Source organism: Bubalus bubalis, chromosome 3, assembly GCF_019923935.1.
Source record: "Bubalus bubalis isolate 160015118507 breed Murrah chromosome 3, NDDB_SH_1, whole genome shotgun sequence".
Taxonomy (NCBI): Eukaryota; Metazoa; Chordata; class Mammalia; order Artiodactyla; family Bovidae; genus Bubalus; species Bubalus bubalis.
The window spans coordinates 153,335,057-153,357,564 of record NC_059159.1 but is presented as its reverse complement, the minus strand read 5'-3'; the positions used below and the strand labels follow the sequence as shown (position 1 = coordinate 153,357,564).

Genomic DNA, 22,508 nt, shown 5'->3' with positions numbered 1-22,508 from the left:
GGAACTAGCAGGACTTTCTTTCAACACTTTCATTTTATAGTAAGTCCTGATTCCCTTAAAAATGTATATCAGCCTTTATTCTCTTTTGAAAGCATCATTGTTATATTAGATGTCTGCTTAAGATCCTTGGCAATGCTTGGAAGTTTTTTCACTTTATCTGAATTGTGTTTCACTGACCTCCCAGTGGTTGTGCTATTTCACACAGCTGGCTCTGCCTTCCATGTTCCCTTAGAGTGTGGAAATGGAAAAATGTAATGGCCATTCATACACAGAAGCCTCACTGTGAAAATTCAAGCTGTTCTCACAGTATTCATCAAGACAAACTGGTTTTCTGGCATGCCATTCTTGAAAGGAGACATTCATATAGTTGCTGGTGTTTATGGGTAAGTTTCAGTCTACTCTCATCTGTTTTGACTGTTTGATTGGCAAATTCTGTCAGTTTTGTTTATTACTCATTCATGGATAAGGAATGGAAAAGTCAATTCTTAGTTTTCTTCAATTTATAAACTCCTTAGTTAAAATTTTACTTCCCTAATGTTGCTGATTATGCAACAATTCATTGGTATACTTAACCATTGATTGCATATTTTAAGAAACTCATTGGCTCCTGTCTCTGTCTAATGTTATGAAATTAGTAGCGACTGAAATGGGTGACTTAAACATTGACTTTTTTCCATCTATTCATTTACTCGCCAATTTAGCATTTTCTGAGGCAACATTTTCTTCAAAGTATATATTAGAAACTACACTTAGATACAATTTTATCTACCAAGATAAAACTACAGTGATTCTAGCTGAGAGTGACTATTCTTTGAGATTTTCATCCTCTAATTGGCTTAACTAGACTAAAATATATTGTTCCATAGGGTTTAGTGCAAAATCAAATATTGACACATGCTATAAGCATGAAACTTGAAAACCTTATGCTAAATGGAAACTAGTTTAATAGGACCATAGATTATATAATTCCATTTATATGAGATGTCCAGAATAGGCAAATCCATTAATACAAATAGTAAATTAGTGGTTGACCAGGGCTGGGTGAAAAGGGACATATGGAGCAACCACTAATGTGCAGTGATAAAAATATTCTAGAATTAAACTATTAAGATATTGCACAACTTTTCAAATACTAAAAAAAAAAAAGGAATTATATACTTTAAATGGGTGAATTGTATGGTATGTTAACTATATCTCTATAAAGCTTTTATAGTAACATATCAAAGAATTTCTATGCTGTTAACCAGTGGCAACTGACAAATTCTGTAATTCACATAATGAAATAATAGAAAATAAGGCTTAATAGTTTGGTTAAGGTTAGCTAGATAACATGCTTTAGGTATCATAATTGGGCTAGTGTTTGACTATATAATTATGAATAGTGTATTCCCTAACTGAAAATTTAATAAGGTGCTAATCCTCAGTGCTTGACAAATTATAAAATGCCTATTTTACTTGTACCTGCTTCAATAGCTTTTCAAAACTAATTAATTTGAAATCACCGATTACAAAGCCAAGATTGTCTAGAAAAGTAAAACGATTTTTTAAAATGCTTTTTAAAGCAAAAAAAAAAAAAGGGGGGGCTATATTTTATGCAGATTTGGTTTTGTGAGGAAAAAAATGGGCATCTAGTTACATAAATAGCCCATTCATTTATTCTGGTATTTACACATACATGATTTCTGCAAACATTGAGTACTGACTGTGTCTCACACATTGTCTATCACACTAAGGAATTCACGGTCAAGCCACTGCCATCAAGGCACTCAGAATCCAGTGACGCTACTGCTACCAGATGAATTCAGTTGAGATAAGAACACAAGTGCCAGTGACATTATGAGAAAAAGACGTGAATATGTCTTACTACTATCACCTCCGAGGGACACTTCAGTCTCCATATGTAAAAGAGACAAAGCCACATCAGAAAGGAGGACTGGTTAACCAAGATATAAGCAAACTGTTATCACAAAAAGTCCAGTTACTTTTATCTTTGTCCACTCCTTTCAATAGTTCTCTGAGGTAAAGCATCCACAAGACTAAGACAACGAAAAATGTAAAAATCAGTATTTTAATAATCCAACTGAATCACTCTTACTCTGACTTCCAGAGTAAGAACCCTACTTCTTCTCATTTATATTTTGTCTAGGATTGTAAACAACCTCCCAAATTTAAAACATTTATAGAAATATAATTATTTGGACATCCATAGACAAGAATCCTGGCCAACTGCTTTAGGCCAGGCCTTCAACATCTTGAGTCTGGATTATCAAAATTGCTGCTGTCTTTCTCATTGCCTTTCCTCTATAACTGAGGTGTTATTTCTCTCTGATGGCTATCAATATTGTTTCTTTGTTTTAATTTCTAGGAGTTTAATTATTATGTGTCTTAAGGATTTCTTTAGATTTATCCTATTTTTAGTCATTTGCTCAGAGCAGCTTCTTTTTATTTATTTTTTAATTTTATTGGCATATAGTTAAATTATAATGTGTTAGTTTCAGGTGTACAGAAAAGTGAATCAGTTACACATATACATATATTCACTCCTTTTTTCATTCTACTGGGTAGAATTCCCTATGTTATAGAAGGTCCTAATTATTTATCTACTTTATATCAGAGCAGCTTCTTGATCCTATAGGTTCATATCTTACCAAATTTGGGGAGTTTTCAACCACTAGTTTTGGAGTGCTCTTTCTTCTCTCCCCGAGAGACTCTGATATAATAACAGTGTTAGATCTCTTATCATTATCACACATATCTGAGACTCTGTCAAATTTTTCAGTGTACCTTTAATTTTTCAGATTGGATAATTTTCCTCTTCTATCTTCCAGGTCACTGATTTCTTTGCCCTATCCTTGCATTTTGCTATTCACTCACTGAAATTTATTTTTTTGTGTTTGTATTTTCAATTTTAAATTTTCCATTATACTCCATTTCTTCATTATATCTTGAATTTTTTGATGAGACTTCCTATTTTTTTGCTAGCAAGGTGCAGGGGCACCTGATTATAGCTTCCCACATGTGGAAGCCTAAGTTCCCCACTCAGCCTTTGTTAACATGAATAGAGATGGGACCTAGGTTTATGTTTTAGGGTTTTTCAACTGTTGTTTTGCTAGAGTACAGTGGTTATTGTCTGAAAGTTTTCTGTCTTGCTAGACCATCACTTTCCTGGTCTTCTGGTTACAAAAAGCAGACTTTGTTGGATCTCCTTTTTTTAACCTGCACCCTTTGGCATCTCTGGATTGGTAGCATTTTCAGCTCCAAATACAATATATGAAGCAAAAGAAAGTCAGCAAAACCCAGCACTATTTTGTCTCTCAGGCTCTGTTATCACTAGGCAGTTGGCCTTCTTCTCCATCTTCAAGTCTTTTAATGTTTTTCTTATATATAATGTCCAGCATTTTCCACTGTACTTAGTGAGGTGAATAGAGAAAAGTATGTCTACACCATATTTCCAGAAGCACAAGCCTGAATTCTGAAAATTTTTTTTAAAAATAAAAGCTTAAAAAATTTAAATCAAAATTCATTCTGGGAGGCAACCATCACCCTGATACCAAAACCAGAAAAAGACATCACAAAAAAAGAAAGAAAGAAAGAAAGAAAATTACAGGCCAATATCACTGATGAACATAGATGCAAAAATTCTAAATAAAATTCTAGCAAATAGATTTCAACAACACATTAAAAAAATTACACACCATGATCAAGTCAGGTTTATCCCAGGGATGCAAGGATTCTTCAATACACACAAATCAATCAATGTGATACACCATATTGATAAATTGAAAGGTTAAAAACCACATGATAATCTCAATAGATGCAGAAAAAGCCTGTGACAAAATTCAGCACCCATTTATGATATGAAAAAAAGCTCTTCAAAAAATGGGCATAGAAGGAACCTACCTCAACATAATAAAGGCCATGTATGACAAACCCACAGCAAACATTATTCTCAATGGTGCAAAACTGAAAACATTCCTCCTAAGATCAGGAACAAGACAAGGGTGTCCATTCTCACCATGATTATTCAACATAGACTTGGAAGTCCTAGCTATGGCAATCAGAGAAGAAAAAGAAATAAAAGGAATCTATCTTGGAAAAGAAGAAGTAAAACTCATTGTTTGCAAATGACATAATACTATACATAGAAAACTCTAAAGGTATTATCAGAAAGTCACTACAGCTAATCAGTAAATTTAGTAAAGTAGCAGGATATAAATCAATACCAGAAGCCATTTGCATTCCTATACACTAACAACAAAAATCAGAAAGAGTAATTAAGGAATCAATTCCATATATTTGCAACAAGAAGAATAAAATATATAGGAATAAACTTACCTAAGGAGACAAAAGAGCTGCATACAAAAAGCTGTAAGACACCAATGAAAGAAATCAAAGATGACATAAACAGATGGAGAGATATTCCTGGGTTGTAAGGAATATATTCCTGTATTCCTGGATTGGAAGAATCAACATTGTGAAAATGACTATAACACGTACTGCAATCTATAGATACAATGTGGTCCCTATCAAATTACCAGTGGCATTTTTCACAGAACTAGAACAAAAAATTACACAAGTCATATGAAGACACAAAAGACCCCAAATAGCCAAAGCAATCTTGAGAAAGAAGAATGGAGCTGGAGGAATCAACCTTCCTGACTTCAGACTATATTACAAAGCTACAGTCATCAAGATCATATGGTACTGGCACAAAAAGAGAAATATAGATCAATGGAACGAGATAGAAAGCCCAGAGATAACCTCATGCACCTATGGACATCTTATCTTTGACAAAGGAGGCAATAATATATAATGGAGCAAAGATAGTCTGTTCAATAAGTGATGCTGGGAAAACTGGACAGCTATATGTAAAAGAATGAAATTAAAATACTTCCTAACACCATACACAAAGATAAACTCAAAATTGATTAAAGACCTAAATGTAAGACTGGTGGTGGTGGCGTTTTAGTTGCTAAGCCGTATCCGACTCTTGCAACCCCATAGACCGTAGCCTGCTAGGCTCCTCTGTCCATGGGATTCTCCAGGCAAGAACACTGGAGTGGGTTGCCATTTCCTTCTCTACTAAATGGAGCTTGATGGTTTCGACTTCACTGGGCTGTGAAGGAGCTCAAGAGAAACAAAGACTCCTAAAGTTCTCGACACAAGGCTTGGTACCCAGGAACTTTTCTATACACAGTAAGTTCACTGTGAGCAATAATCATTTAAGACTAGAAACTATAAAACTCTTATAGGCAGAACACTGTATGACATAAAGCACAGCAAGATCCTCTATGACCCACCACCTAGAGTAATGGAAACAAAAGCAAAAATAAATAAGTGAGACCTAGTTAAATTTAAAACCTTTTGCACAGCAAAGGAAACTATAAACAAGGTGAAAAGACAACCCTCAAAATGGGAGAAAATAATAGCAAATAAAGCAACTAACAAAGGATTAATTTTCAAAATATACAAGCAGCTCATGCAACTCAATACCAGAAAAACAAATTCAATCAAAAAGTGGGCAAAAGACCTAAGCAGACATTTCTCCAAAGACATACAAATGGCCAATGTACTCATGAAAAGATGTGTAATATTGCTTATTATTATAGAAATGCAAATAAAAACTACAATGAGCTATCACTTTATACCAGTCAGAATGGCCATTATCAAAAAATCTACTAACAATAAATGCTGTAGAGGCTATGGAGAAAGGGAACTCTCTTGCACTGTTAGTGGGAGTATAAATTGATACAGCCACTATGGAAGAAAATTTGGATTTTCCTTATAAAACTAGGAATAAAACTACCAAATGCCCAACAATCCCACTACTGGGCATATACCCTGAGGAAACCAAAACTGAAAAAGAAACATGTGCCCCAATGTTCAGTATAGTATTATTTACAATAGTTAGGACATGGAAACAGCCTAGATATACATGGACTGATGAATGGATAAAGAAGTTATGGTGCATACATAAATGGAATATTACTCAGCTATAAAAAGGAATGTATTTGAATCAGTGCTAGAGAGGTGAATGAACCTAGAGCCTATAATACAGAGTGAAGCAATTGAGAAAGAGAAAAACAAATATCTCATGTTAATGCATATATATGGAATCTAGAAAGATGGTACTGATAAACCTACTTTCAGGGCAGAAATGGAGATCCAGACATAGAGAACAGACTTATGGGGTGGGGCAGAGAGAGGTTGGGACAAATGGAGAGAGTAGCATGGAAACATATACACTATCATATGTAAAATAGATAGCCAGTGGGAATTTGCTCTATAACTCAGGGAACACAAATCAGGGCTCTGTGACAACCTAGAGGTGTGGGATGGGGTGGGAGGCAGGAGGGAGTTTCAAGAGGGAAAGGATATATGTATACCCATGACTGATTCATGTGATGTATGGTAGAAACCAACACAATATTGTAAAGCAACTATATTTCAATTAAAAATAAGTAAATTTTTTAAAAGAAATTTAAAGACATAAAATACGATTGTTTGAAATTATAGGGGAAGATCACTTTAACATAGTATTTTAAAATTTTTCTAAAAACTATAAAAAAAAACTGTTGGATATGGTGAAAATATATGTACTAGACAAGGACAGAAGAGTACAAATTTGACTCAACATTTCCACCCACGAACCACTGTATTTGGATAATAATCCATAGATATCACTTCAAATAATGTGATCTAGTTAACATACTATATAACTGCTCTATGAAGAATTGTGAAAACAAAGAGGATGAGGGGATAGACAAGCCAACCACAGCTACAATAGCTTCAAACAGGTGACAAAAAAGATTTCTGAGAGAGAATTGCATCACTTCATCAAACAGCAATAGCAGAAAACTAAACTAGATGAATGCCAAGTTTTAATATATCAGAAAATTTTAATATACATTATCAAGGCCATTCTCCAATTTTAAGCCTTCTGCTTGTGTTCAATCAGTGCAAATGCGGTGATTAAAATGAAATTGGTAAAAACGTTAAGTCATTTAAAAATAAATTTTCCCTATCACTGGTTTTTATATAATTGTAACATTAAAGTACGATAAGACAGTTGTACAATAATTTTCCCATATTTTTGGAATTTGGGGAGATTCCTTTTCTTTTTAATATCTAAATAATTTTAAATATATTTTAGCCAGTTATGTGTTGATTAACAATTCTCTAATGAACTGGTCAATTTACTTATGGTTCTATATCACTTATCTTAAAACTTTTTTTTTTTTTTCAGTAAACAGCAGTATCTGTTAAATTTTATGTGCTTTAAGGTGACTTTTGTCAAGTTGGTAAATATCAGTCTTTAAGTTATTTTGGTTTCATTAATTTTAAGTTAATTTTCAAACGAGGACAACATTACATACTGGGCTATATTTTTTAACTGTATTTTTATTTTTGCATTTACATTTAAGCAGTTTTTACATGAAATAATCATTGCTACTTCAAAAATAGTGATTGGTTGGGAGTTTTAGGGGAGAATGGATACATGTATATGTATGGTTGAGTCCCTTCGCTGTTCACCTGAAACTATCACGACATTGTTAATTGGCTATACTCCAAAACAAAATAAAAGTTTAAAAAAAAAGAGTGGGCATCATCAGCATTTGATACTTTTTTGTCTTGTAAAACTTGAATCCATGGTTGAAAGCATGTGTAATTCAGTATGACTCCTGGAAGAAAAGAACGCTGGGCTTGGCCTGCACAGTGAAATGAGAATGCTATTTTATTTGCCAGCATCCCTTCCTTGGTGGTGTTGTCAACACAAGAGCACACCATAACTCTCAGAATACATGGATATAAACACACAAGGGCTAAGCATAAATTCTTCCATGAGCCACGGTTTTACCTAATTTTATCTTACGCTTACCGGGGAATCTATTTGAGTTCAAGAACATGCAATTGAAAGTCCTGAAAAATACCTCAGTATATTTGAAAGAAAACAAATTATAAAATGCCAGCAAGAAAAGGTCTGTCATGTACCCGTCATGTATGTCATAGAATGGTGAAAGAATTTAAAATCATTGAAGATAATCCATATAGCTGAACAGCGGGAGAAAAATGTAATTCATTTGCACTTTCACATAAATTATTAAAATTCAAAAACGTTGCCAATAATCAGGGCATACATAACTGGCTAAAGTAAAATTAGGAAAATAGCCTAAAGTATTTTTAATAAAGCATGAAATATGTTTAATGATGAAGAAGTTTACCAAACTACTCCAAAATTATTTGTTGTTGTTGTTCAGTAGTTAAGTCGTGTCCAACTCTTTGTGACCCCAAAGATTGAGGCACTTTACTTGCCTCGTCAGGCTTCTCTGTCCATCACTATCTCCACAAGTGTGCTCCAACTCATGGCCACTGAGTCAGTGATGCCATCCAACCATCTCATCCTCTGTCACCACCTTATCCTCTTGCCCTCAATTTTCCCCAGCATCAGGGTCGATTCCAATGAATCGCCTATTCCCATCAGGTGGTCAAAGTATTGGAGCTTCAGCTGCAGCATCAGTCCTTCCAATGAATGTTCACGTTTGACTTACTTTAGGATTGACTGATTTGATGTCCTTGCTGTCCAAGGGACTCTCAAGAGTCTTCTTCAGCACCGCAGTTCAAAAGTGTCAATTCTTCGGCACTCAGATTCCTTTCTGGTCCAAATCTCACATCCATACCTGACTACTGGAAAAACCATAGCATTGACTATGTGAACCTTGGTCAGCAAAGTGATGTCTTGTTTTTTAAAATGCTGTCTAAGTTTGACATAGCTATTCTTCCAAGGACAAGCATCTTTTAATTTCATGGCTGCAGTCACTGTCCACATTGATTATGGAGCCCAAGAAAATGAGACCTGACACTGTTTCCACATTTTCCCCATCTATTTGTCATGAAGTGATAGGAGCAGATCCCATGATCTTAGTTTTTTGAATGTTGAGTTTCAAGCCAGCTTTTTCTTTCTTCTCTTTCACCTTCATCAAGAGGCTCTTTAGTTCCTCTTCACTTTTGGCATTTAAGTGGTATCATCTGCATATCTGAGGTTGTTGATATTTCTCCTGGCAATCTTGACCCCAGCTTGTGCTTCATCCAGCCCAGCATTTTGCATGATGTACACTGTTTATAAGTTAAATAAGCAGGGTACAGTATACAGCCTTGACACACTCCTTTCCTGATTTGGAAGCAGTCTGTTGTTCCATGTCTGGTTCTAACTGTTGCTTCTCAACCTGGATACAGGTTTCTCAGGAGGCAAGTAAGGTGGTCTGGTATGCCCGTATTTTTCAGAATTTTCCACAGTTTATTGTGATCCATACAGTCAAAGGTTTTAGCATAGTCAATGAAGCAGAAGTAGATGGTTTTTTTGGAACCCCTTGCTTTTTCTACAATCCAACGTATGTTGGCAATTTGATCTCTGGTTCCTCTGCGTTTTCTAAATGCAGCTTACACATCTGGAATTTCTCATTTCACCTACTGCTGAATCCTTCACATAGCTTGAAGGATTTTGAGCAAAATCTTGCTGGCATGTGAAATGAGTGCAATTGTACAGTAATTTGAGTATTCTTTGGCATTGTTTTTTTGGTATTGGAATGAAAGTTGACCTTTTCCAAAAATTGTTAGTGTACTAAAAATAGTAACTAGAAAAAGACAGAAATAGATAGATAATATAGATATGGATGTAAGTACATAGATTTTTCTTATTCTTTTGGGCCTGTTCTTTTGATGATATCGGTTTTTATCTTTTTGTTTTTGTTGTTTTAAAATACCAGGCTCAAGATTATCTTTTAAGACAAAGTTATACTTATGAATTTGGTATTATTTTCCATCTCACAAAACTAAAATTAACTGTTAGCACAGGAGCAATTGCTACTCAACTGTTTGAAATAGTGGTATATTCACATGTTAGCACAAACACAGCCAAGTGAGGAAATGGCTTCGTCTTATCTCATCAGACTCATCTGCAGCTCTTGAGTAGACCTAGCTAAAACAATTTAATCTTCCCCATGGGCGTGACACAAAAACAAACAACAGCAATAAAACCTGATGGGATCTACAGAGACAATCCGCAAATAAGAAACAGAGAATAAAGAGGAAAAAATGGTAAAAAAAAAAAAAAAAAAAAAAAGATTTCCATTTGAATCTTTCTCATGTATCTTTCTATGTCTCCCCATTACAAAACACATTTAACATTATGTTTCTCCTTGTTTTCTCATGGAAGCAGTACCAGCAATATAACTTGTATGAAATGAAAATGAGGGTCTCTTCCATTAAAATCATTAAGAATTTCACCAAAGAGCATTAAGGAATGTAAGGGGTTCTAAGCATGGATCCCTTTAAAACCACACAGGTCACATACTCTTGAAGCCAGCTCTATAAGGAAGTATAAATTATAAAACCTATATAATATTTGGGTAGTAAGCATCAAGATCACTATACATATACATGCTCTTTTACCTATTTTTCCCATTTCCAGGACTCTATGTAAGAAATATCAGTTTTGTATATTTATATATAAAATATATTTGCTTCAGTGTTATTGAAATAATGGCAAATTAAAAATTTTAATAGAAAAAATTTTAGCCTTTTAAAAAGATGCTAGTGGTAAGATTTCATTAATGATGTTATAAGATGATGTTAAGTAAGAAAAATATGACAGAAATAAGGTAGAAATAATATGACAAAAATAAGCTAGAAATATAGCCTGTTCTTTTTTCTCCTCCCTACTGCTACTATTTTCTTCTATACACGTTCTCAAAACTGAAAGGGCATTTAGTGATTATTTTTTTAATTATTTATTTATTTTATTATTTATTATTTATTATTATTAGTGATTAGCTATGGGATAGGAATTCCCTGGTGGCTCAGAAAAGTAAGACATCTGTCTGCAGTGCGGGAGACCCAGGTTCGATCCCTGGGTTGGGAAGATCCCCTGGAGAAGGAAATGGCAGCCCACTCCAGTACTCTTGCCTAGAAAAATCCCATGGACGGAGGAGGCTGGTAGGCTACAGTCAATGGGATCACAAAGAGTCGGACACGACCGAGCAACTTTACTCTCACTCACTCACTGGATATGAAAGGATCCCCAGGTGGCTCAGACGGTAAAGAGCCTGCCTGCAATTCAGGAGACTTGGGTTCGATCCCTGGATGGAGAAGATCCCCAGGTTATGGCAACCCACTCCAGTACCCTTGCCTAGAGAATCCCATGGACAGAGGAGACTGGTGGGCTACATTCCATGGGGTCACAAAAGAGTTGGACTCGACTTAGTGACTAAAGAACAACATGGGATATGAAATTATGCATGATTATTATTTTCTTCTTTATAGTTTTATGAATATTTTACATTTTCTAATGAACATTTTTTATTTTTATAACTAGGGAAAACGAAGAAGAAAATAATAAGGAAGTAAGCCTTTTGCCTAAAACTGACAGTTCCTAAGCAAACAGTTGGGAACAATAAACTCTTTGAACAGTAATACAAGTGGACCTACTGCAAACATGTCACACATTCTCACTCTCTCCAATAAACCTTTCAGAGAAGCAAAATGTAGTGCAGAAAGAAGCATTTCAGATCAGCTTATATAGTTTCGTGGTCTATTTGCCCAGCTAGCTTTGTCCATTTACTACATCACTGAACAGATTTAGTACCATTATTTTTAATGTACTGGTTAGCAAATTTTAGACATGAAACTATTTAATAATTTTATATAGAACACATGCCAGTGACTTAGTTCCAGAACAAAGGTTTTCCTACTGTCAAAGCAATAATGATCACATGTTGACCTAGGCTAGAGGTGATGATTAGAAAATGAGTTCAGTGCTTCCCTGGTGGCTCAGTGTTAAAGGAATCCCACCTGCCAGTGCGGAAGACAGGGGTTCAATCCCTGATCCAGGAAGATCCCACATGCTGCAAAGCAACTAAGCCCATGCACAACTACTGAGCCTGTACTCTAGAGTCGAGGAACTCCCACTACTGAAACCTGTGTGCCTAGAGCCCATGCTCTGCAACAAGAGAAGTCACTGCCATAAGAAGCCTGTGCATCACAACTAGAGAGTAGGCCCTACTGGCAACAACTAGAGAAAAGCCCACACAGCAATGAAGATCCAGCACAGCCAAAAGTAAACAAATAAATAATTTTTAAAAAGAAAGAGTTCAGAATTTTGAAATGCCCTAACTTGGGTCTACAGCAAAGTCTGAGACAAGGACGTGAGTAGTATAGGTAGTTTATTTGGGAGGTGATCATAGGATTGCCTGCAGTAAAGGAGCAAGAGTGAAAATAGGAGGATAAACAACAAACAACAGCAGGGTCACTACAGAACTGCTTATCACTATGGGCAACTGGGATGCAAGTGGTCTGGGAACTAGCTGAGGTACTGTATAGGATGCTTCTTAGAATTTGCCCACCAAAAGATAAGAAGCTGAAGCATTAAACTTCTGAACTGGTTGACGGTTTGCCTACAGGTATGAACTTCCCAAAATTTCCATGGTACTTGCACACAAACTGGGCAAGACTCCCAAGGCCTTGGGGAGAGGCACAGAGGATGTTTGAGATGGCATGCTGTCAAGGTACTCAGAATTGTTCACTATAACCGTAGCTGAGGTCAGAGGTAAGCTGAAGAAATCTAACATTGGCTCTGAAAATATCCGTGGTTGGAAAATAGAAATGAGAGGAAATGGAAGTGTATGAGTGAATATTTTTCAAAGTGACCTTAGTGCAGATAAAGAAAGCTGAAGAGAAGTGTATCTGGTTCCAGCTGCCTGAGTGTACCAGGAAAAAGAAGATACATAAGGCAGGATCACAGTTCTTTTATGTGAACTGTGTTCTAGCCAAAAAAAAAAAACAAAAAAAAATCATGGGCAAATAAAGATGTCGTATATTGCATCTTGGAGGCGCAAACTGAAAAACTACTCTCAGGCACATGTGGGAATCCTCCATTCGCCATCTTATAAAAGTGAAATATCTTTTCCTTATAGAATTTTCCTTTGTCAAACATCCAAATAGTTCTGCATCTTTGCATACATATCAGAACCCACTTTTAGGAATCATTCTTTCAGTGCTTCTTAAACAATCAAATCAAAAGCAATCATTAACCACAGGCCTATACACAATAATAGAGCTAGTATCACCTTGAACAGTCAGGCCATTTCTGTCAAGTCCAGAACAGGTTATGTGACATATCCCCTCTCACCACAGCTGCCTTGGAAGAAATGTCCAGTCACCTGGAGGGACATGACAAACGCACTGCACTAAACTATTTGGAGAGTCCCTCCTCAATGATTTCTCAGAATTTTATCAATGTCCCTGTTGTAGCACTTAACATAGTCTACAGTAATGCATCTTATTGCATGTCTAACCCTCCAGAAACCAGCAAGTTTCACAGTAAGAATTCATCTTACCCACCTCTGCACATACAACACCCAGCAAATTGTCCAATGCAGCCTAGGTGACCAATTCAAATTTACTGACCAAGTGAATTTGGTCAACCAAATTTGGTTGAAAACCAAAGTGTTTTCCCTGATTTGTGTCGAATAGATCAACACTGACATCAACACTGAGATCTGAACTTGATTCTGCCACCACCAAGCTGGATAACCTTGAATAAGTCAACAACTTTTCCTCAATCTCATTTTTTCTCATCTTTATAATTGAGGGGGTTGAGAAGATGATCCCTAGGGTGCCTTCAAGCTCCTGCCGTCAATGATCTATGTGTCGCAGCTGTTAGCTCATTAGAAGGCAATGAAGGAATTCTGTCCCCAAATCCCTACCAAGCTCTCTCAAGTACCTCCAAGTACCCTGTGACTAATTGTGTGTTTATGTCTAAGTGTGTAGATATAAGAGGACAATTAGACTTTTAAATGAGGAGGCTAATAAGGAGGTTTGCACCTTTGTTCTATTAAAGTCTTAAAAGCTAGTGCCTGTGTTGCTTTAGAAGATTTTCTGTCATCTAGTTTACATTCCATTTCAACTTCTAATCTTTAGGTTTCGATGGTCTTGGGATGCCTGTTAATCTGTTGATAGCAAGAAGCAGCATTTGTGCCAATCAAGGTAGACTTCATTTTTGCAACTCTAAGTTCAGGTTAAAGAATAAAGAAACAAACAAAAAAAACCTAGAAATATAATTCACTCTTTCATCACACTTTAATGATTTGTCAGGCACTATGCTAACTCTAAAAACTGGGAAACAAATTAGAAATGTCTTAATGAGTTAAGAAATAAAGTGAATGCAAAACAATACTTCTATTATTCATAAATAACTCAGGAACTATAGAATTTTATTTTAATAAATAAACGTTTATCTTTAGTACTGTTTTACTCAGAGGTATTCTATAAAAACAATATAGCAATGGAACAAAAGGCAAATAAAAGTCATGGAATCTAGGTTCAAAGAAAGGCAGTTAATTGAAAATTACAGTTTAATGAATTGAAATCTTTGAGAAGGAAGAAACAGGAAAACCTATTTTATAATAGCAATTACATTAATCAGGTAACCTTACCCATTTTGAGGGACTTATAAAAACTGCTTTTTCCAAATTTTCATTCCAAATGTATACATGAATGACCTTGCCTTAAAGGGCATTCACTAAACCCAAATTAGGTTCTCAGTCTTCTGGGTCACTAACAGAAAGTGATACACACAAAGGTGTGACAGTATCTTAAAGTGCTATGACTTAGGAAAGAGGGTAAAAATGCAGTCACTATACCCCAGTGGCAAAGAGTGAGGTGTATGTAAACTGGCAATGGTTCTGAGTGATGGTATTAGAAAAATATAATGTTGAATCACAAAGGAGAAAATTCAGAAGGGAATGTCACAGACTGGTGGGTACATTTGCATTAAAAGAAATAATCAGACAGCAACTAGAATGAATCTCCAGAGAATTACGCTGTGAAAAAAATCAACAGATGAATGGATAAAGAAACTGTGGTACATATGCTGCTGCTAAGTCTCTTCGGTCGTGTCCGACTCTGTGCGACCCCATAGATGGCAGCCCACCAGGCTCCTCCATCCATGGGATTTTCCAGGCAAGAATATCGGAGTGGGGTGCCATTGCCTTCTCCGTGGTACATATATACAATGGAATATTACTGAGCCATAAAAAAGAATGCATTTGAGTCAGTCCTAATGAGGTGGATGAACATAGAGCCTATTTTACAGAGTGAAGTAAGTCAGAAAGAGAAAAACAAATATCATATACTAACTCATATATATTCAATCTAGAGATGGTACTGATGAACCTATTTGCAGAGCAACGGTGGAGACACAGACATTAAGAACAGGTTTGTGGGCACAACTGGGGGGTGGGGAGGAAGGAGAGGGTGGTATGTATGGAGAGAGTAACATGGAAACATACATTACAGTATGTAAAATAAATAGCCAATGGGAATTTGCTTTATGACTCAGGGAACTCAAACCAGGGATCCACAACAACCTAGAGGGGTAGGATGGGGATCGAAGTGGGAAGGATGTTCAAGTAGGAGAGGACACAGATAAACCTATGGTTGATTCATGGTGATGTTTGGTAGAAACCAACACAATACTGTAAAGCAATTATCCTTCAATTAAAAGTAAATTTTTTAAAAAGCCAGTCCCACTGGCTGAATGGATACAAAAACAAGACCCCTGCATATGTTGTCTACAAGAGACCCACCTCAAAACAGGGGACACATACAGACTGAAAGTGAAGGGCTGGCAAAAGATTTTCCATGCAAATAGGGACCAAAAGAAAGCAGGAGTACCAATACTCATATCAGATAAAATAGACTTTAAAACAAAGGCTGTGAAAAGAGACAAAGACAGTCACTACATAATGATCAAAGGATCAATCCAAGAAGAAGATATAACAATTATAAATATATATGCACCCAACACGGGAGCACCGCAGTATGTAAGACAAACGCTAACAAGTATGAAAGGAGAAATTAACAATAACACAATAATAGTGGGAGACTTTATACCCCACTCACACCTATGGATAGATCAACTAAACAGAAAATTAACAAGGAAACACAAACTTTAAACGATACAATAGACCAGTTAGACCTAGTTGATATCTATAGGACATTTCATCCCAAAACAATGAATTTCACCTTTTTCTCAAGCGCACATGGAACCTTCTCCAGGACAGATCACATCCTGGGCCATAAATCTAGCCTTGGTAAATTCAAAAAAATAGAAATCATTCCAAGCATCTTTTCTGACCACAATGCAGTAAGATTAGATCTCAATTACAAGAGAAAAACTATTAAAAATTCCAACATATGGAGGTTGAACAACACGCTGCTGAATAACCAACAAATCACAGAAGAAATCAAAAAAGAAATCAAAATTTGCATAGAAACGAATGAAAATGAAAACACAACAACCCAAAACCTGTGTGACACTGCAAAAGCAGTCCTAAGGGGAAAGTTCATAGCAATACAGGCATACCTCAAGAAACAAGAAAAAAGTCAAATAAATAATCTAACTCTATACCTAAAGCAACTAGAAAAGGAAGAAATGAAGAACCCCAGGGTTAGTAGAAGGAAAGATCTTAAAATTAGGGCAGAAATAAATGCAAAAGAAACAAAAGCGACCATAGCAAAAATCAACAAAGCCAAAAGCTGGTTCTGTGAAAGGATAAATAAAATTGACAAACCATTAGCCAGACTCATCAAGAAACAAAGGGAGAAAAATCAAATCAATAAAATTAGAAATGAAAATGGAGAGATCACAACAGACAACACAGAAATACAAAGGATCATAAGAGACTACTATCAGCAATTATATGCCAATAAAATGGACAACTTGAAAGAAATGGACAAATTCTTAGAAAAGTACAACTTTCCAAAACTCGACCAGGAAGAAATAGAAAATCTCAACAGACACATCACAGGCACGGAAATTGAAACTGTAATCAAAAATCTTCCAGCAAACAAAAGCCCAGGTCCAGACAGCTTCACAGCTGAATTCTACCAAAAATTTAGAGAAGAGCTAACACCTATCTTGCTCAAACTCTTCCAGAAAATTGCAGAGGAAGGTAAACTTCCAAACTCATTCTATGAGGCCACCATCACCCTAATACCAAAACCTGACAAAGATGCCACAAAAAAAAGAAGAAAACTACAGGCCAATATCACTGATGAACATAGATGCAAAAATCCTTAACAAAATTCTAGCAATCAGAATCCAACAACACATTAAAAAGATCATACACCATGACCAAGTGGGCTTTATCCCAGGGATGCAAGGATTCTTCAATATCCACAAATCAATCAATGTAATACACCACATTAGCAAATTGAAAAATAAAAGCCATATGATTATCTCAATAGATGCAGAGAAAGACTTTGATAAAATTCAACATCCATGTATGATAAAAACTCTCCAGAAAGCAGGAATAGAAGGAACATACCTCAACATAATAAAAGCTATATATGACAAACCCACAGCAAACATTATCCTCAATGGTGAAAAATTGACAGCATTTCCTCTAAAGTCAGGAACAAGACAAGGGTGCCCACTTTCACTATTATTACTATTCAACATAGTTTTGGAAGTTTTGGCCACAGCAATCAGAGCAGAAAAAGAAATAAAAGGAATCCAGATTGGAAAAGAAGAAGTAAAACTCTCACTGTTTGCAGACGACATGATCCTCTACATAGAAAACCCTAAAGACTCCACCAGAAAATTACTAGAGCTAATCAATGACTATAATAAAGTTGCAGGATATAAAATCAACACACAGAAATCCCTTGCATTCCTATACACTAATAATGAGAAAACAGAAAGAGAAATTAAGGAAACCATTCCATTCACCATTGCAATGGAAAGAATAAAATACTTAGGAATATATCTACCTAAAGAAACTAAAGACCTATATATAGAAAACTATAAAACACTGATGAAAGAAATCAAAGAGGACACTAACAGATGGAGAAATATACCATGTTCATGGATTGGAAGAATCAATATACTGAAAATGAATATACTACCCAAAGCAATCTATAGATTCAATGCAATCCCTATCAATCTACCAATGGTATTCTTCACAGAGCTAGAACAAATAATCTCACAATTTGTATGGAAATACAAAAAACCTCAAATAGCCAAAGCAATCTTGAGAAAGAAGAATAGAACTGGAGGAATCAACCTGCTTGACTTCAGGCTCTACTACAAAGCCACAGTCATCAAGACAGTATGGTACTGGCACAAAGACAGAAATATAGATCAATGGAACAACATAGAAAGCCCAGAGATAAACCCAGGCACCTATGGACACCTTATCTTTGACAAAGGAGGCAAGAATATACAATGGATTAAAGACAATCTCTTTAACAAGTGGTGCTGGGAAAACTGGTCAACCACACTTTCTAACACCATACACAAAAATAAATTCAAAATGGATTAAAGATCTAAAATGTAAGACCAGAAACTATAAAACTCTAGAGGAGAACATAGGCAAAACACTCTCCAACATAAATCACAGAAGGATCCTCTATGACCCACCTCCCAGAATATTGGAAATAAAAGCAAAAATAAACAAATGGGACCTAATTAAACTTAAAAGCTTCTGCACAACAAAGGAAACTATAAGCAAGGTGAAAAGACAGCCTTCAGAATGGGAGAAAATAATAGCAAATGAAGCAGCTGACAAACAACTCATCTCAAAAATATACAAGCAACTCCTACAGCTCAACTCCAGAAAAATAAATGACCCAATCAAAAAATGGGCCAAAGAACTAAATAGACATTTCTCCAAAGACATACAGATGGCTAACAAACACATGAAAAGATGCTCAACATCACTCATTATCAGAGAAATGCAAGTCAAAACCACTATGAGGTACCATTTCACACCAGTCAGAATGGCTGAGACCCAAAAGTCTACAAGCAATAAATGCTGGAGAGGGTGTGGAGAAAAGGGAACCCTCTTACACTGTTGGTGGGAATGCAAACTAGTACAGCCACAGAACAGTGTGGAGATTCCTTAAAAAACTGGAAATAGAACTGCCATACGACTCAGCACTCCCACTGCTGGGCATACACACTGAGGAAACCAGAAGGGAAAGAGACACGTGTACCCCAATGTTCATCGCAGCACTGTTTATAATAGCCAGGACATGGAAGCAACCTAGATGTCCATCAGCAGATGAATGGATAAGAAAGCTGTGGTACATATACACAGTGGAGTATTACTCAGCCATCAAAAAGAATACATTTGAATCAGTTCTAATGAGGTGGATGAAACTGCAGCCTATTATACAGAGTGAAGTAAGCCAGAAAGAAAAACACCAATACAGTATACTAACGCATATATACGGAATCTAGAAAGATGGTAACAATAATCCTGTATACGAGACAGCAAAAGAAACACTGATGTATAGAACAGTCTTTTGGACTCTGTGGGAGAGGGAGAGGATGGGATGATTTGGGAGAATGGCACTGAAATACGTATAATATCATATATGAAACGAGTCGCCAGTCCAGGTTCGATGCACGATACTGGATGCTTGGGGCTGGTGCAATGGGACAACCCAGAGGGATGGTATGGGGAGGGAGGAGGGAGGAGGATTCAGAATGGGGAACACATGTATACCTGTGGCAGATTCATTTCGATATATGGCAAAACCAATACAATATTGTAAAGTTAAAAAATAAAATTAAATTTTAAAAAAAATAAAAAATAAATAAATAAAATAAAAAGCCAGTCCCAGAAGGGTACATTCTGTATTATTCCATCCATATAACATCCTTGAGGATGCAAAATTATAGATGTATAGTACAGATGGGTTTAGTGATGCTGTCCCTCTCCCTAATCAAAACTGCACCATATAATTAAAGTAGACCCTTTGTATTCCAGGCACCTAGTATCCACAGTTTCTTCATATCTAAGGTTCCTCCATACCTATGGTTCCCCATCCATAGATTCAATTGACAGTAGATCATGCAGTACTGTGGTCTTTACCATTTAAAAAATCAGTATATAATAAACCTGAATAGTTGAAAATTGTATTGTTCAAGGGTCAGCTGAAGTGGTTTTCAGAGAACGTGTACATGGAGGAGTGGGGAGGGGTGAGAGGGAAGGTGGGTGTGAGTACAAAAGAGCAACAGTAGGAATCCATCTGATGACAGAACTGTTTTGTTTCTTGACTGTGGCAGTAGACAAACACAAATTTTACATATGACAAAATTGCAAAGAACTTAAATATACACACATAAGAACATATACATAGATATGAGTACATATAATATGAGAAATTTGAGTATCAGTGAATTTTTTATCAATGTCAATTTACTGACCATGATATTACACAAGTTAAGCAAGATATTATCATTGGAGAAAATGGTTAATGGGAAAATAGGATTTCTTCATATTATGCTATTATGAATCTACAATCATCTTCAAATAAAAATTTAATTACAAAAATCAATAAGAAAAGTACAGACAATATATTAGAAAAATGTCAAGGACTTGAACAGGCACTGAGAAAGAAAGAAATTCAAATGACAAATCCATGAAAGGTTATTACGCTTAACTGGCAAATTCAAATTAAAATGACCATTAGATACAAATATAGAGATTGACAGAAAATAAGAATATCTGATAAAACTAAATGTTGGTAAGATGGGAACAGTCTGAAATTTGATCTACTATTTGTGAGGATATAGGTAACAGTAACGAATTTGAGAAACATTTTCTGATAAAATGGAACGTTCATATATTTTGACCCAGAAATTCCATTCCTACACATTAGAAAAATGCTTAGTATATATGTGTCAGAATGTATGCTCTCAAGAATATTCACAGCCTGGAATATTGGACTAAACCTGGAAAGAGCTCAGGTATCCATTCAGAATAGAAGGGTTAAATAAGTTGGAAACTCTGAATACAGAAGAATTGCATATACCAATATAAAGTATGAAAAGCCAGAAAAATAAGACACTGAAAGATGAACTCCCCAGGTTGGTAGGTGCCCAAAATACTACTGGAGATCAGTGGGGAAATAACTCCGGAAAGAATGAAGGGATGGACCAAAGCAAAAACAACACCCAGTAGTAGATGGGACTAATGATAGAAGCAAGGAGCAAAATTGCATAGGAACCTGGAATGTTAGGTCCATGAATCAAGGCAAATTGGAAGTGTTCAAACAGCACATGGCAAGAGTGAAGGTCAACATTCTAGGAATCAGTGAATTAAAATGGACTGGAATGGGTGAATTGAACTCAGATGACCATTTTATCCACTACTGTGGGCAGGAATCACTTAGAAGAAATGGAGTAGCTATCATAGTCAACAAAAGAGTCTGAAATGCTGCACTTGGATGCAATCTCAAAAACAACAGAATGATCTCTGTTCGTTTTCAAGGCAAACCATTCAATATCACAGTAAGTCACACACACATTTATATATAACACACATATATATATGATACATGTATTATTACATATCATATATGGCCACACACCAGAACATGTTTGAATCAAGGAGGATATCATATTAAGCTAACTATACAGGAAACATAATAGTAATTAATGGAATTTAGTACAAAGTTATAAAACAACTATCATAAGAATAAATATAAAGGTGGTATGTTTATATGCAAAGGTGGAAAGAAAAGAGCATCTTAAAAGTTAACATAGAGATTACCCATAAAGGAGAGGTTTGGATAGGATGGGAAACAAATGCGGAGGAGGGCTGAAGCCCTCCAGTATCCAGCAGGACATTATTTCTTAATTTTAGAGGTTTGCTTCACAATCATTTGTTGATTTATAAGTATATTTTCACAATAAAAATATATTAAAATTTTGTAAGCTTGGAAAATGTGATAGCATACTTAACATTTAGTTTGACTGTTTTACTGAATAACAGTAGACCCAATTTAAAGGCAGTAACACAAAGTCAAATAAACAAAGTAGTCAGTTGAAAGCTACAGCATCTCTAAAAACTAAACTCTTAACTGATTAAAAGTCCTTTCTCTTCCATAGACTTTAGCTGAAGGCCAGTAGGAAAGAAAAATGGGAAGGGGAAAACAAGCACCATCCTTCTCCCAGGCACCTGACTGCTCCTTTGATCTGACCCAAGGTTTGTACCTACCACACCATGTATGACTCAGATGCCTTCAGGCCCATTCCTCTATGATATGTATCTTGTGTGGGGGTGGGGGTTGAAACTACCTGACATTAAAGGAAAGATTTGAGGAGGAAAAAAAATTGCTTTTTGATATTTTTTAGACTCTAAGAAAATATCAAGTGCACATGGAAACAATTAGGTGTCCAAAATACAAGAATTTTTATTAAACGGTGCATGGAGATTGAATCAGTTCAGTTCAGTCACTCATATCATGTCCGACACTCTGCAACCCCATGGACTGCAGCACACCAGGCTTCCCTGTCCATCACCAACTCCTGGAGCTTACTCAAACTCATGGCCATCGAGACAGTGATGCTATCAAACCATCTCATCCTCTGTCATCCCCTTCTCCTCCTGTCTTCAATCTTTCCCAGCATCAGGGTCTTTTCCAATGAGTGAGCTCTT

At 36.0% G+C, this 22,508-nt stretch overlaps 1 long non-coding RNA gene across 1 annotated transcript; it reads left to right on the top strand.

Annotated features, from left to right (window-relative positions):
* Positions 1-219: 219 nt before the first annotated feature.
* Positions 220-22,237, top strand: LOC123332437. Its single transcript, XR_006549227.2, has 3 exons — positions 220-383; positions 15,212-15,270; positions 21,959-22,237. It is a non-coding gene; the product is annotated as an uncharacterized LOC123332437 (long non-coding RNA).
* Positions 22,238-22,508: the final 271 nt, after the last annotated feature.